Here is a 15654-nt window from a genome sequence, read left to right on the forward strand (position 1 = left end):
TTTTTATAAGAACATGGGTTCCAATATAACACAGATTCATTAATGGGATGCCACATTAAATTGAAACCAAAAGCTCAAAACTGCATGTGTCCAATAAGTAATTTGCAACAAAATTTTCTGTTGGAACTTTGGCCATGTTTAGAATAAATAAAATTGTAGTGGGAAAAAAAATAAAATAGAAAGCAAAAAACCATTGATCTCATAAATAAATGAGTTAGTTTTATGAAAAAGCCAATAAAATAGACAAAGCTTTAGTTAATCTGATTTAAAAAAAAGAGAGAACCTAACCAAATAACTAGCATCAAAAATGAAAAGGGTGAACTAACCACTAATGAGGAGGAAATTAAAGTGATAATTAGGAGTTACTTTGTCAAAGTGTATGCCAATAAATCAAACAATTTGAACGAGATGGATGAATATTTACAAAAATACAAACTGCAGGGGCTGCTAGGTGGCACAGTGAATAGAGCACCAGCCCTTGAGTCAAGAGTACCTGAGTTCAAATTCAGCCTCAGACACTTAATAATTACCTAGCTGTGTGGCCTTGGGCAAGCCACTTAACCCCATTTGTCTTGCAAAAAACTAAAAAAAAAAAATAGAAATTGCCCAGATTAACAAAAGAGGAAATAAATTAGCTAAATAACCCCATTTCAGAAAAGGAAATTGAAGAAACCATCAATAAACTCCCTAAGAAAACATCTCCAGGTCCAGATGTATTTACAAGTGAATTCTACAGAAATTTAAGGAACAATTAATTCCTATTCTACATAAAGTATTTAAAAAGTAGTAGAGGAAGGAGTTCTATCAAACTCCTTTTATGACACCAACATGGTGCTGATACTGAAATCAGGAAGAATCAAACCAGACAAAGAAAATTATGGACCAATCTCCCTAATGAATATTGATGCAAATATCTTAAATAAAATTTTAGCAATGTTATTACCAGCAAGTTATTACCAGGATAATACACCATGATCAGTTTGGATTTATACCAGGCCGGTAGGTTCAACATTAGGAAAACACTCAACATAATTAAACATATCAACAGTAAAACCAACAGAAATTGTATGATTATCTCAATAGATGCTGGAAAAGCCTTTGATAAAATACAACATCCATTCCTATTAAAAACACTAGAAAGTATAGGAATAAATGGAGTTTTCCTTAAAATAATAAATAGTATTTATCTAAAACATCAACAAATATATTAAATTGGAATAAACAGAGTATTTCCAATAAATTCAGGAGTGAAACAAGGATGCCCATTATCACCATTACTATTCAATATAGTATTAGAAACACTAGCAGTAGCAATAAGAGAAGAAAAAGAAATTGAAGGAATCAGAATAGGCAATGAGGAAGTAAAACTTTCACTCTTTGGCAGATGATATGATAATATACCTACAGAACCTGAGAAAATCATCTAAAAAACTCCTTGAAAAAATTAACAAATTCATCAAAGCAGCAAGATATAAAATCAGCATTTCTATCTGTGAACGACAAAGCCCAAGAACAAGAGATAGAAAGAGAAATTCCATTTAAAATAAAGGTAGATAACAAATACTTGGGAATCTACTTCCCAAGACAGACCCAGAAATTGTATGAACACAATTATAAGATTCTCCTCACCCAAATAAATTCGGTTCTAAATAATTGGGAAAATGTCAAATGCTCATGGTTAGGTAGAGTTAATATAATAAAAATGACAATTCTATCCAAATTAAATTACTTCTTCTGTGCCATACCAATCAAACTACCAAATAAATACTTTACCAAGCAGGAAAAAAAATAGTAACAAAATTCATCTGGAGTAACAAAAGGGCAAGAATAGCAAGGGAACTTGATGGAAAATAATGTTAAGGAAGGTAACCTAGCTCTATCAGATCTAAAATTGTACTACAAAGTGGCAGTCATCAAAATTGCCTGGTACTGGTTAAGAAATAGAGTAATGGATCAGTGGATTAGGATAGGTTCAAAAGAAAATGCAGTAAATGACTACAGAAATCTACAATTTGACATCAGCCTCTAGAATAAGAACTCACTATTTGACAAAAATTGTTGGGAAAACCAGAAAATAGTATGGCAAAAACTAGGCATAGATCCATATCTCACACCCCATAGCAAAATAAGATCAAAATGGGTACAGGATTTAGACCTAAAGAGCAATACCATAGATAAATTAATAGACCAAAAAATATTCTATCTGATCTATGGAAAAAGGATAAAATTATGACTAAACAAGAAATGCAAACTGAATGGTTTTGCCTATATTAAATTAAAAAGGGTTTGCACTAATAAATTAATGCTGCCAAAATTAGAAGAAAAGTGAGAAGCTGAGAAAGAATCTTCACAACCTGGAGTTCTGATAAAGGTCTCATTTCTAAAATATATAGAGAATCACATCAAATTTATAAGGTCACAAGTCATTCCCTAATTGATAAATGGTCAAAGAATATGATTAGATAGTTTTCAGATGCAATTAAAGCTATATATAAGCATATGAAAAAATGCTCCAAATCACTATTGATTAGAGAAATACATATTAAGAAAATGAGATATCATTTCACAACTATTAGATTAACCCAGATGAGAAAAAGCGAAGATCAATGTTGGAGAGGTTGTGGGAGGACTGGGGCATTAATAGTTGTGAACAGATCCAACCTTTCTGGAGAGCAATATGGAATTATGCCCAAAGAGCAATAAAACTGTTCATACTCTTTGACCCAACAATTCCAATTCTAGGACTGTATCTAGAAAAAATTGTAAAAATGGAAAAAGTCCTACATGTTCCAAAATATTCAAAGTGGCCCTTTTTGTAGTGGCAAAGAATTGGAAATTGAGGGGATGCCCATCATTTGGGGAATGGCTAAATAAGTTATGGTACATGATTACTATGGAATGTTATTGTTCTATAAGAAACAATAAATGATCAGACTCTAGAGAAGCAGGGAATGACTTACAGGATCTAGTGCTGAGTGAAGGGAGCAGTGCCAAGAGAACAATTTACACATCAACATTATGAGATGAATAACCTTGATGGAAGCAACCCCTCTTGGCAGTCAAGAGAGCTGGGACAACTGTATTTGACAGATTATGGACTATATTATTCCCAACCAGAGGAAGAAAAACAAAACAAAACAAAATACACAGGAAAAAATCCCATCTCTACCAAATCTGATACTTTATAAAAATTATCTCTTATGTATCTCTTTCTCTTAATCCTAATGCCTCATGCCAAAAACTATTAATTTGTAAATATGTTTAACAAAATATGTATTTAAAATGCTAACCTGGCTGTTCCCAACTGAGGGGAGGGGTGTGTGAAGGGAGGGTGGAGGGAAACCGTAACTTGGAAATATACATGTAAAATGGATGAAAATAACTAATAAAAAAAAAAGAAAAAGAAAAAAGAAAAAACATGTGCAAAGTATTGTGGGTAGGGTGTTGAAAAGTCATAGTCCCCGGCCTCAAGGATCTTACAAGCTAACAAACAATCTCAGGGAAGCTCTATTAGATTATGGTTTGAGGCAAAATTAATAGGCCAAAGGCCCAGCATCCATAGACTGAAATTCTTTTGACATACCAGATTATGGAAAATGATGGATTGTTGACCTTAAACACATGATACCTCTCCTAAGTTTATCTAAGACCTGAAGAGACTTCAGTCTTCTTGTGCATTATCAGTTTTGATAAATGTCCACACAAATGGCACTTTAAGAATTACAAAAGTAATTTTTTCACAATAGCCTTGTAAGATAGATACTCTTCTATAAACAATATTGTCCCTATTTTATAGATGAGAACATTTTGGCTTATAGAGGTTAACTCATTTGTCTCTGATGATAGGATAATATAGTAGCAGGATTGTTATTCAAATCTAGATATTCTGAGAAATCCAGTATTCTTTCTATATATATATGTATATATATTGTCACACTGCCTTCTATTGTGGATATGAAAAAAATACAGTGAATATGGAATATTATCATTACTATCTTAAAATAATAGTTTTAGCATCAAAATTTGCAATTTTTTGAGAATCCAGGTGAAACCTGTCTCCAATTTCATTTTTTTCACCCTCATTTTTAATGACTCTTTAGAGATGGACATTGGTTTGGAATACTATAGTATATTTCATCTTGGATTAGGGACAAAAGATCACTTTTGACTGCAAGCTGAAGATCTTGAACAACTAATTTCTCTAGTCCATGTCTCAGTTTTGTCATTTATAAAAAGTAGAACTTGGACCAGATGATCTGAAAGGTCTTCTTTGACCTTAAAATCTCATTTTTATGAAATCTTGTTTGCTTATTGATTTTGGCCACTAGAGGTCAGTATTTTAACAAACTAAAAAAATAAAGCTGGTGAGTTGAACATGGTTCTTGATAGAAACAAAATTTTCAAACTCTTTCAAAGTGTTTTCTTTTTGAAATAAACATTTATAGAACAGTATCTCTTTTGAAATATTGAATTCCCACTTAAGTTATTTGTAAGACTTTAAGACCATAAGGAATATGCTTGAAAGAGTAAAGTGGTGAAGGGACAATGGGTAATGCTGGACTCAAGAAGAGCTGCGTTCAAATCCCACACAGACACACACTTATTAGCTGTTTGACCAAATTTTTAACCATTTGTAAAATGAGGATAATAATAAATTCTACCTCACAAGGTTGTTATATAGATCAAATGAAATAATAATTGGAAAGCTATTTGTAAACTTTAAAGTTCTATATAAAGTACAATATAAAATATTATATAGTACCATTTAATATATTTATACATATATGTATATAAACCAGAAAGTACTATATATAAAGTACTGTATTATTACTGAACACTTATAGTGTAGTACTAAGTAACTATAGATGGTCATAAGACAGAACATGTAAATTATAATATGAATTCACATTTATCTTCATCAGCTATTAAATGAGCATATATTAAATACCCCAGAATCCTGTGTCAGAACACAAAGATAATGCCAAAAATAATCTTGTGACTTCAAGATCAGTTGGAGAAAATAGTTAATTAAGATCAGCAGTTAAGAACAAGATTTCCTGTAGCAATTAGCAACTGTATTGAACCCACGAGGAAGCAAAGGATTCCAAGAGGCAGAAGAGATTAAGGAGGACTTCCCAGATCTGGGTGAAAAAATATGACCTGGAGTCAGAAAAGGAAATATTAAATTTGGAAAGAGCAAGCAAGACAGTTTGACTGGAACACAGAATTCATTGAAGGAACAATATAAAACAAGTCTCGAAAGGTGAGCCAGAACCAGGGGCAACAGAGAAACAATGGAGGTGTTTTGAGTAGGAGAGTGAGAAGGTCGCACAGGTGCTTTAGGAATATTAATTTGGCAGTTGGGTAGAGGATGGATTGAGAGAGGGTCCAATTAGAAGGCTCTTAAATGGTGCAGAAGAGAGGTGATATGCACAAGACTGAACTCGACTGTTGGGTCTTTGAATGCAGAGGTGATGGATTTGAGAAATGCTATGGCGGTAGAATCAGTGTGGCATAGCAGCTGATTTTATACATATATAGCCACGTGTATACATGTATATATGTACATTTAATCACATGTATGCGTATATGCATATGTATATGTGTTGCACCCTAAATGCTTTCCTTACAATTAAACTCTGGGGAAAATATTGCTCCTTCTACAACTCCATAATTTATATACTCAAAAACGTAGGAATTTAAAAGACATTGTCAATAACATCCTAAGTTTACTTGTAGATTAAAATGTAGATTTTTGTTTGTTTGTTTGTTTGTTTGTTTGTTTGAGGAATGGGCAGGATGATCAGGAAGGAACACTTTAATTCATCATTTCTGTGTTTAGATCTTAGGGTCCCAATAAGATCAGGAGAGGAAGTGACATACACACACAGCAAGTGACAGACCTAGAATTTGAATCCAGTTTTGTAATTCTAAATCCAGTGCTCTGCATCTTTTGCACTCAATGACTTTCAACACTCAGCTAAGAACTCAATAGCTCCTAACACAAGGTCACAGCACTTGCAATCACCTATTTATTATCCTCGCAAAAAGAAAGAAATGAAGTGGAAATGCTACTTTATGACCAACTATTCCCCTGACAGAAATCTGTTAAAATTAACCTTTATGCTATTTACTCCAACAACCTGGTTGCCTTTATGGAGAGTGGGCCTTAGGGACAACCCTATGGGATATGGGTACAGTCTAAGTCACACCTTGTATAAGCTTCTGAAACAAATGCCATCAGAGTCTCAAACACTTTAAAATATGATGTTAGGATAAATAAGCATCAAGGGAAATCTTGAAGGGGACTGGGTGACCACAAAAGGGCAGCCTGCAGGATATATGCAGTCACATGTACTTTGTATTAGTGATAGGAATAGATCTTAGAAGTTTAAAAGACCTGTGGTCTTTTTTTTAAGACTCCAGATTGTAGTCTCACCTATTACTACTGTCAGCAGTATGGATACTTTCCAAAAATGCATAGCAGAAGCTCTCTCAAAATTTAGTGGATTTTCAAAAATCAGATTTTTTTGAGACTATTGCTCCATTAGTTTTACCTGCAGGATATCTCTGTATAGGGTTCATATAGAATATTATACCAGATGGGGAAAAAGACTCAGTTCTCTGAGCAGCTAAATATTGTCATTCAGTAAAGCTGATAGATTTTCTACGCGTAAAGTTATAAGTCCTTGGAATCAGTCTTGTTTCTGTCATCTGCCTCTCTAATCCTGGCCTTGCCAATGACTCATTGAATGACTTCTCTTGAGTGATGTTTCCTCCTATGACCTCAGGTTCTGGATCTGTAAAATAAGGAGACTGGATGATCAGAAAGCCTGGTGTCTGTGAACTTGTTTTTATTTCAAGAATTCATTTACTTGTTTCTTAAGTATTTCAGTGACTTTATTTCTGTCTAGTTAACTTCCTTTGGAATCTTATGTATTTTGTTTTCTGTATTTATAAGCATCATTTGGAGAAAGGGTTCATAGACTTTGCCAAATTACTACAGGGCTCCATGACACAACAGGAATGAAAATAACTTCAAGGTTCTTCTACCTCTAAGTGTTTTTTGCTAGAACTATTCACTTCAATTCAATATAACAAAGACAGGGAGCACCGAAATAGCCTCCAAAAAAAGCTCTACCATAAGAGTCTTATATTTTTAATGTGCTTGCTGTTCCTTAAGCAAGTCACAAATTCCCTATGCCTTCTGTTTGTGTGTATTTGTATGTACATAAGTGCATATCTATTTTGTGAGGAAAGTAGGGTTAAGTGATTTGCCAAGGGTCACAGAGCTAGTTAAGAGTTAAGTGTCTGAGGCTGAATTTGAACTCAGGTCCTCTTGATTCCAGGTTGGTGCTCTATCTACTGCACCACCTAGCTTCCCTTGTTCATTTATATTAAAAGACAGAATATCATATGTCTTTCCATAATTTGAAAAACAGTCCAGTCTCTGACCTAGAATAGTCCTTTTCTTTTTTTTTGTGACTTGATTTCCCTTTTCTTCCAAGTTAGAAGCCAGTAGTCCACTCATTCTGAGAGGACCTTTGAAGATAATCTATTACTGTATGGATGAGGAAACTGAGACCCAGGGAAGTAAAAGTTCTTTCCCAAGGTCATTGTTGTTGTCGTTCAGTTGTTTCAGTTGCATACAATTCTTCATGACCCCATTTTGGGGTTTCTTGGCAAAGATTCAGGAGTATCTTGCCATTTCCTTCTTCAACTCCTTTTTACTGATGCAAGGTGGGTTAAGTCACTTGCCCTGGATCACATGACTGTTGAGTGTCTGAAGTTGTATTTGAATTCAGGGCTTCCTGAGTCCAGGCCTGATGCTCTATCCACTGGATTACCTAGCTGCCTCACCCAAAGTCATAGAAGTATTAAATTGCAGACCTAAGATTTGAACCCCTATCCTCTGGCTCTAAATATAGTTTCTTTTTCATAGTGTCATGTTATCTTCTTATCATACCATGTATTTATAAATATTTACAAATGTCATACAAATATACAGACATCTAAAGTTGCATAAATATCTATTACCATTTAGATATATTAATATCTGATACAAGCAGAATGTGAAAAGTATAAGGGTGAAGTATTGATAACATTTTGATTACCACTGTTCCAGACTAGGGCTAAGAGAGATGATCATATTATTGAACTCTGTCAAGGTCAGATCATAGCTATGGTATTGTGTTCATTTTTGGACACCACATTTCTGGAAGGACATTAACTGGAAAGTGTCTGGAGGAACTTGGTCAAGATGCCAATGGACTTCTAATTTATATCACAAGAGTACTGGTTGAAGGTTCTTGGGATAGTTAACCTGGAGAAGTCTTGGATGGTGGACATGATCTCTACATTAAGCTATTTTTATGAATGACTGTCACATGGAAAAGGGTTTAGGTTTGTGCTTTATGGACCCAGAGAACAGAGATAAGATCCATGAGTAAAAATTGTAAAGAGGGACATTTTAAGGTAGTTACAAGGAAAATCTTTCTACCAGTCCAAACTTGGAATAAGGTGTTTTTCAAGCAAATGGGAGATGGGCCCTAATTGACTATATTGTGGAAAGAATTCTTTTGGGGGGTGAGTTGGACTAGATGTCTTCTGGTGTGTTTTCCAATTCTGAGATTTCATGGTTCTGTGAAGACTGATCAGAGATTAGGACTAATGGTCTTTTCATATAATATACATAGAATGTGTTTGTACATAATTATTTGTTTCTGTGTGATTTTAAAAACAAAGAAAACTCATTATATTTTCCCTTAAATTTTCCTTCCCTCTTCTCTTTCCTCTTAAGGTAGAGGCTTGGGATCCTGTAGTCATCATCTTCTCATTATCTCTAACTTCCCCTGCCCTCGTTTCCAATGTATTGCCAAGGCCTGTCATGTTCACTTGCACAACATCTCTCCAATGTGCTTCATTCCTTCCTCTGACACAGTTGAAATGTAGATCCTTATCTCACACTAATTACTGGATGAGCCTGCTGTGGGTCTGCCTGCCTCATCTCTTGCCATTTTAGCCCACTCAGCCACTAGAGTAGTTTTTCTTCCCTGGAGGTGCAATAATGTCACTCCCTTACTCAACAAACTCCAGTGGCTCTCTATTGCCTTCATCAACAACAACAACAACAACAACCAGTTTTGTTTGGCATTCAATGCCCTAGTCTCCTATTGTTCCAGTCTTCTTCCACTTTACTCTCCAACTTGTATTCTTTCATCTTGGTTTCCTGGCTGTTCCATAAATAAGACCATCCATCTCTTGGCTCCAGGCATTCTCTCTGGTTGTCCTCCATGCTTTTCCTCTTCTGCTCTTATTACAGACCTCCCTACTTTCCTTTAAGTCCCAATTAAAATCTCATTTTTTACTGGAAGTCCTTTCAATCCTTCTTAATTATAATGCCATCTCCCTGTTAATTATTTATTTCCTATTTATCCTTAACATAGCTTGCTTTGTATAAATTTGTTTGTATGTTTTCAATGTCTCTTCCATTATATTGTAAGCTCCTTGAGAGCAGGGTCCATACTCCCCAGAGTAGCTCATTATAATATTTATTGATTGATATAAAACTCTGGACCACACAGAATTTTTATCTACTATTGTTGGCAATTCAAATATTAGGACAAAGAAAAAGACTCTAAAGGATTGTGTAAAAATCTTCTTGCAATTTTAAACTTTAATAGTTTAAAATTTAACTAACACTTTTTGAGCCACATCTAGAACCTTCTCATGGACTAAAGAAGGCTATTTAGTGTCATTTTTTAATGTATATACTAAGAAAGGTGGAGTAGCAACTTATCTTCTTCCATTGAACTGTAGTCCTAGGGTTTGGATTGCTATATGAATTGTATATATCTTTCCAATCCTCTGTGCACATGCTCTAACCTCTTCCTATTATTCAATTCTTATCTGTCTTCATTTTCACCTAACCCTATTTTATGTTCAAGGAACTGGATTTCACTGGCTTACTAAAATATCTCTTTTAATATATTGAAGCAAAGTTAATTGCTTTTAGAATGACTGAATTTAATGAGAATAGATGAGATTAGATACTGTGTTTAAATGTTGATATTAGTACTATTTCACTTTTTAGAATATTAAACATGAAATTAGATATAAATCAAGGTTTTCTTTATATGAAAATAAGCATAATTTGCATCATTTCACTTGGAAATATCCCTAATTTTCCTTTATTCTGGGCTTATCCCTTGTGTCCCTACAAAACTGGCAAAAATGTATGGTTTCCACCAATCCATTTCAAAGTCCAGACTATTCTATGACTAAATTATCTTTGGAATGTATCATCTGAATATGACCATCTAGATAGCTAACTATCTAAAAATTTCGCCTGCCAATAGTTCAGACCAATTGATCCAGCTGAAGAGATTTTATTACTTAAAAAAAATTCTGTTTAAATTTTTGTTTTGAAAACAAAGACTGAGTGTTGTTCTTTTTTGGTTTTTGTTTTCTTTTTACAAACTCTTGTCTCCCCCCATATCTTTCTAATAAAACAAAACTAAATGCATTCTCTGATGTTTTTCATTGTGAATGGGATAAAGATGTCATTCCTTTCGTGGGATGGAGATATTGACTGTTTCCTACCATTATTGCAGCAGTATGCAGAGTTATTAGGAGCATAACTTTCTGGATTTGGAAGGGACCTCTGAGATTATCCATCCAAATGATGAATTTTACAGGGGAGAGAAGAGAGGCCCAAAGAAAGCAAATGAATTGTTTAGGGTCATAGAAGCATAGATGTAGATTTAGAAAGGATCCTCTAATATAACTCCCTCATTTTCCTAGTGATGAAACTTAGATTCAGGAAGTATCAGTGGCTTCCACAAATCACCCAGGTGGTATTTGATGGAGCCAAGATTTGAGCCCAAATATCCTTCTCATTGCCCTGATTCTGCTTCACATGACTAACTATGTCATACTGTTGTTGTTCAACTGTTTCAATTGTATCTAACTATTCCTGACCTCATTTGGAGTTTTCTTGACAAAGATACAGGAGTGGTTTGCCATTTCCTTCTCCAGATCATTTCACAGATGAGGAAACTGAGGCAAACGGGGTTAAGTGACTTTCCCAGTGTCACCCAGCTAGTTAGAGTTTGATACCAGATTTGACCTCATGAAGATGAATCTTCCTGATTTCAAACCCAGCATTCTAACCACTGCTCCACCTAGCTTCCCATGTAATAGTCCTTGTAATCATAATATGTATTTAAAATATGTTTAATTGTTTAATACTTTTAATCCCCTCCCCCATCCTTCCATATCACTTTTTTTTTGGTAAGGCAATGGGGTTAAGTGGCTTGCCCAAGGCCACACAGTTAGGTAATTATTATTAAGTATCTGAGATTGGATTTGAACTCAGGTACTTCTGACTCCAGGGCCGGTGCTCTATCCACTGTGGCACCTAGCCACCCCTCCAGATCACTTTTTAAAAGCACATGAATAAACTTATACAAATATTGGTTTATCTAAATTCTACAACTCAACTGGAAGAACTAGAATAGAGATTCTTGACCTATTTTGTATCATTGGCCTCTTTGGTAACCTGGTGAATCCTATGCACCCATTCTTAGAATAATGTCTTAAAATGCTAAAATAAAATACATAGAACTACAAAGGACGTGATTATAGTGCAGTTCAAAATACTTTTTAAAAATCAAGTCCATGAACCCCAGGTTAAGCACCTCTGAATCTTCTTCATATAACAGACAGGTTTGATTTAACTGGATTGGCTTTCTTATTACCTCATAAGTAACTAACCCATTGGGTTAATAATTTCAAGCCCATATGGTCAAAGTCTAATAAAATCTCAATATAATGATGTCATTCCAATCTAACTACCTTCCTCTTTTCTTTTGTTCAGGGTTAGGCCTTCCCCTCCACCTCTTTTTTTAAATGTAGGACTATAATGAGTTTTATCTTGCTTTGAAGGTTTCCTTAATATCTAGTCTTGAGTTAATGCTGAAGGCCATCTTTCAAAGACATTTTTGCACACTTGCCTGATGAATTACTAATTCAAGATTATCATCTCCCTAAACTCTGTGTCTTTACTTCATGAGGCTTTTACCAAGGGTTAACTGTGGAACTACCTACAGATCTAGTAGGTCTGGGGTTGGGAAACTAAACAGGAATTCTTTGAGACCACTTTGTTCTTTAAAGCACGGAATTCAGTACACAATTTGTCCAGATACTGCATTAGAAAATGTGGCTGCCCTTAGAAAAGTGAGGACAGAGTAACTGGGGCTAGGGAGGGAAAGGGGGAGTAGGTGATAGAGGAGAGGGAAGAGTGTGTGGGAGAGGGAACTCAGATACAACACATTTTTGAACAGGGACAGGGTGGAAGGAGAGAGAGAGAATAGAATAAATGAGAGTGGGGAGGAATAGAGTGGAGGGAAATACAGCTAGTCATAGCAACCGTGGGAAAAATAGTGAAGCAACTTCTCTGGTGGACTCATGATAAAGAAGGCAACTCATCCCAGAGACAGAGCCATTGGAATCTGAACACAGACTGAAGTACATTTTTTTTCCTCTCTCACTATTCTTGAGGTTTCTCATCCTTTTATTTTTGGTGGGGGGAAGAGGTGTTTATGATTACTCTCATAACAAGATTATTATAATAATACAAAATAAACCAAAAAGAATTCAAAACCTTTCAAAAATGATAGGTAGAAACTACTATTGTATATCATTGGAAAACTAATAAAATATTTTAACAAAACAAAACAAAAAAGAATTACTGGGGCTATCGCCATGCTGAGCTTATTTGGAGGCTTTGCCCCATGAGAGTTCACTGGAGTCTCAGAAGCAAATCCTTTCACTTTCTACAGATTTTTGATGAGTTAGTCCATATAAGTGGAGACCCTGAGGAGGGAGATGTGTTCACCATTGTTCTGGTATTTCTAAAACAACTTCGGAGAGACTGAGCAAGACCTGGGTTTCAATTCTCGCTCTGATATTTACCAATTATGCATAACTATGATTTTATATTCTCTGAGTATGTACATCTGTAAAATAGGGATAATAAAAATTTCATACTACTTACCTCATAGGACTGATGTGAGAATTTTTATGAACTTTAATGTATTTTATAAACCTTATAAACACTCCAGAAAATGTGAGTTAGTATATTCTTACACAGGGCCCATGTGGGCTATGGAACAAGATTTTCTTGTGTGGAATCAGCAGAGGGATAAGACTTCAGATACTTAGTCATTGTATGACCCAGGACGAGTCACTTAACCCTGTTTACTTCAGTTTCCTCATCTGTAAAAATGAACTGGAAAAAGTAAATGGCAAATTGCTAGAATCTGTGCCAAGAAAGCCCCAAATGGATTCACCAAAAGTTGGACATGACTGAAACAACTGAACAAGAACAAAATATCATTCAGAGTTCTTTTATTCCTTCTTAGTGTCTACCTCAGATGTCAGCCTCAAAAAATAATATCCTATAAAAACATCACTTGTACAAAAATATTCATAGCAGCCCTGTTTGTGGAAATTAACTGAATGTCCTTCAATTGGGGATTGGCTTAACAAACTGTAGTATATGTATGTGATGGAGCACTATTGTTCTATTAGAAACCAGGAGGAATGGGAATTCAGGGACACCTGGAGGGATTTGCATGAAATGATGCTGAATGAGATGAGCAGAACCAGAAGAACATTGTACACCTTAACAGCAACATGGGAGTGATGATCAACCTTGATGGACTTGCTCATTCCATCAGGGAAATAATCAGGCACAATGTTGGGCTATCTGCAATGGAGAATACCATATGTATCCAGAGAAAGAATTGTGGAGTTTGAACAAAGACCAAAGACTATTACCCTCAATTTAAAAAAAAGTTATCTGATTATGTAATCTTGCTATGTCTTATATTTTATTTTTTTTCTTAAGGAAATGATTTCTCTCTCTCAACACATTCAATTTAGATCAATATACCATGGAAACAATGTAAAGACTAATAGACTGCCTTCTGTGGGGGTGAGGGGGGAGGAAAGCAAGATTAGGGGAAAAATTGTAAAATTCAAAATAAATAAAATTTTCAAAAAAAAAAAAGGAAAAAGATAAAAGAACTTGCAGGTGCCAAGCGTCACTAAGGAAGCATTCAAACAACTAGGAAGGTAGCTACAATGCCAAATCAGATTAAATGTTTTTATCAATGAGAAAGTCAACAGTCTGATAGTTTCTGTTGCCATAGTATTACCATGAGAAATTTAACATACAGGACTAAGGAGTCAGACAAGGTGACATCACTTTTGTCTTGCATAAAGCCAGATTAATTATTGAATTGCAAACAATCATTTCAATGGTTAATACTTCCATGGCATCATTGAAACCCACTATTTGAAAAAATAAAAATTTACCCCCCCAAAAAAAAGATATCCTAATTGAATAATCAGTCAAAATCATTGCTAACTGTTCCGATGCTGACTGGTTGATAAGTCAAGCAATTAATCAATCTATTTATGAAGCCTGCTATGGGTCAGACACTCTTCCAGGTGCTGCTTATACAGGTACAATGAAATGAATCTCTACCAACAAAGAATTTATGTACTAATTGGAGAAAAAAATAACATATATCAGTATATACAGAATGACTATAAGGAAAATAAATGCAAAGTTAAAAACAAAGTAATTTGAAAGGGGTGACACTAGCAGTTAAAAAGGTCAGAGAAAGCTTCATTAAGAAGATACTTGTGGGGCAGGTAGGTGGCACAGTGGATAGAACACAGGCCCTGGAGTCAGGAGGACCTGAGTTCAAATACAGACCTCAAACACTTAATAATCACCTAGCTATTTGACCTTGGGCAAGTCACTTAACCCCACTGCCTTGAAAAAAACCACAAAAAAGAAGATGTTGCCCATGATTGGTGAAAAGAGGGTGTAATAATATATTACCCTCATATTTTCATTTGCCCTCTATTTTTGAGGTCCTCATTCAAGTGCAATAGTTATATTGGCTTTAATATTATATTCATACTTTAAAATATAAATACAGTAATTCAAAGTTTCAATTTCTTTAAGAATATAACTTCTATTGATTAGAAAAAGGCTTGCTTGAAAAAAAAAAAGTTTCCTTGGCTCCAATCCCTCTCCAAGAAAAACTTTCATTTTTATAGTGTTTTTAAAATTTATGAAGTTATTTCCTCAAAACAGTCCTGTGAAGTATTTAGTTCAAGTATTTGTTTCTCTATTTAAAAAATGAGGAAAAAGGACTTTTCTCACTACAAAACATGTATTATATATTGGAGCCATGGCTTGAATTCAGTGCTCTAATTTCCATTATATAAATTACTTTGTCATTTAAAACCCAAGGTACTCTATCCAAGAAAAATATTGTAAAAAGGCAAGTTAAAAAAAAATCCTCATGTTAAAAGTGCAAGGGATCATCCTCCTTCTTGCATTACTTGTATGTATTTTAAATTCTAGTGTGCCATTCTAACAGTGGTCAACCAGAAATGTCTCTGAGGAAGAAGAAATTCAGGCTCAGGATAGTTTAATAACTCTACATCCTGTCACCTTTTGGGGTTAGCAAATTTCTTTGGCTTAGTAAATCTCAGAGAAAAACCTTCCTTTACCAAAGCAGATCAATGTCTGCTATGTAGCTTCCAGAGACAAAGCAGTGAGAAGTTTTT

This window comes from Macrotis lagotis, chromosome 3, assembly GCF_037893015.1.
Source record: "Macrotis lagotis isolate mMagLag1 chromosome 3, bilby.v1.9.chrom.fasta, whole genome shotgun sequence".
NCBI lineage: Eukaryota > Metazoa > Chordata > Mammalia > Peramelemorphia > Peramelidae > Macrotis > Macrotis lagotis.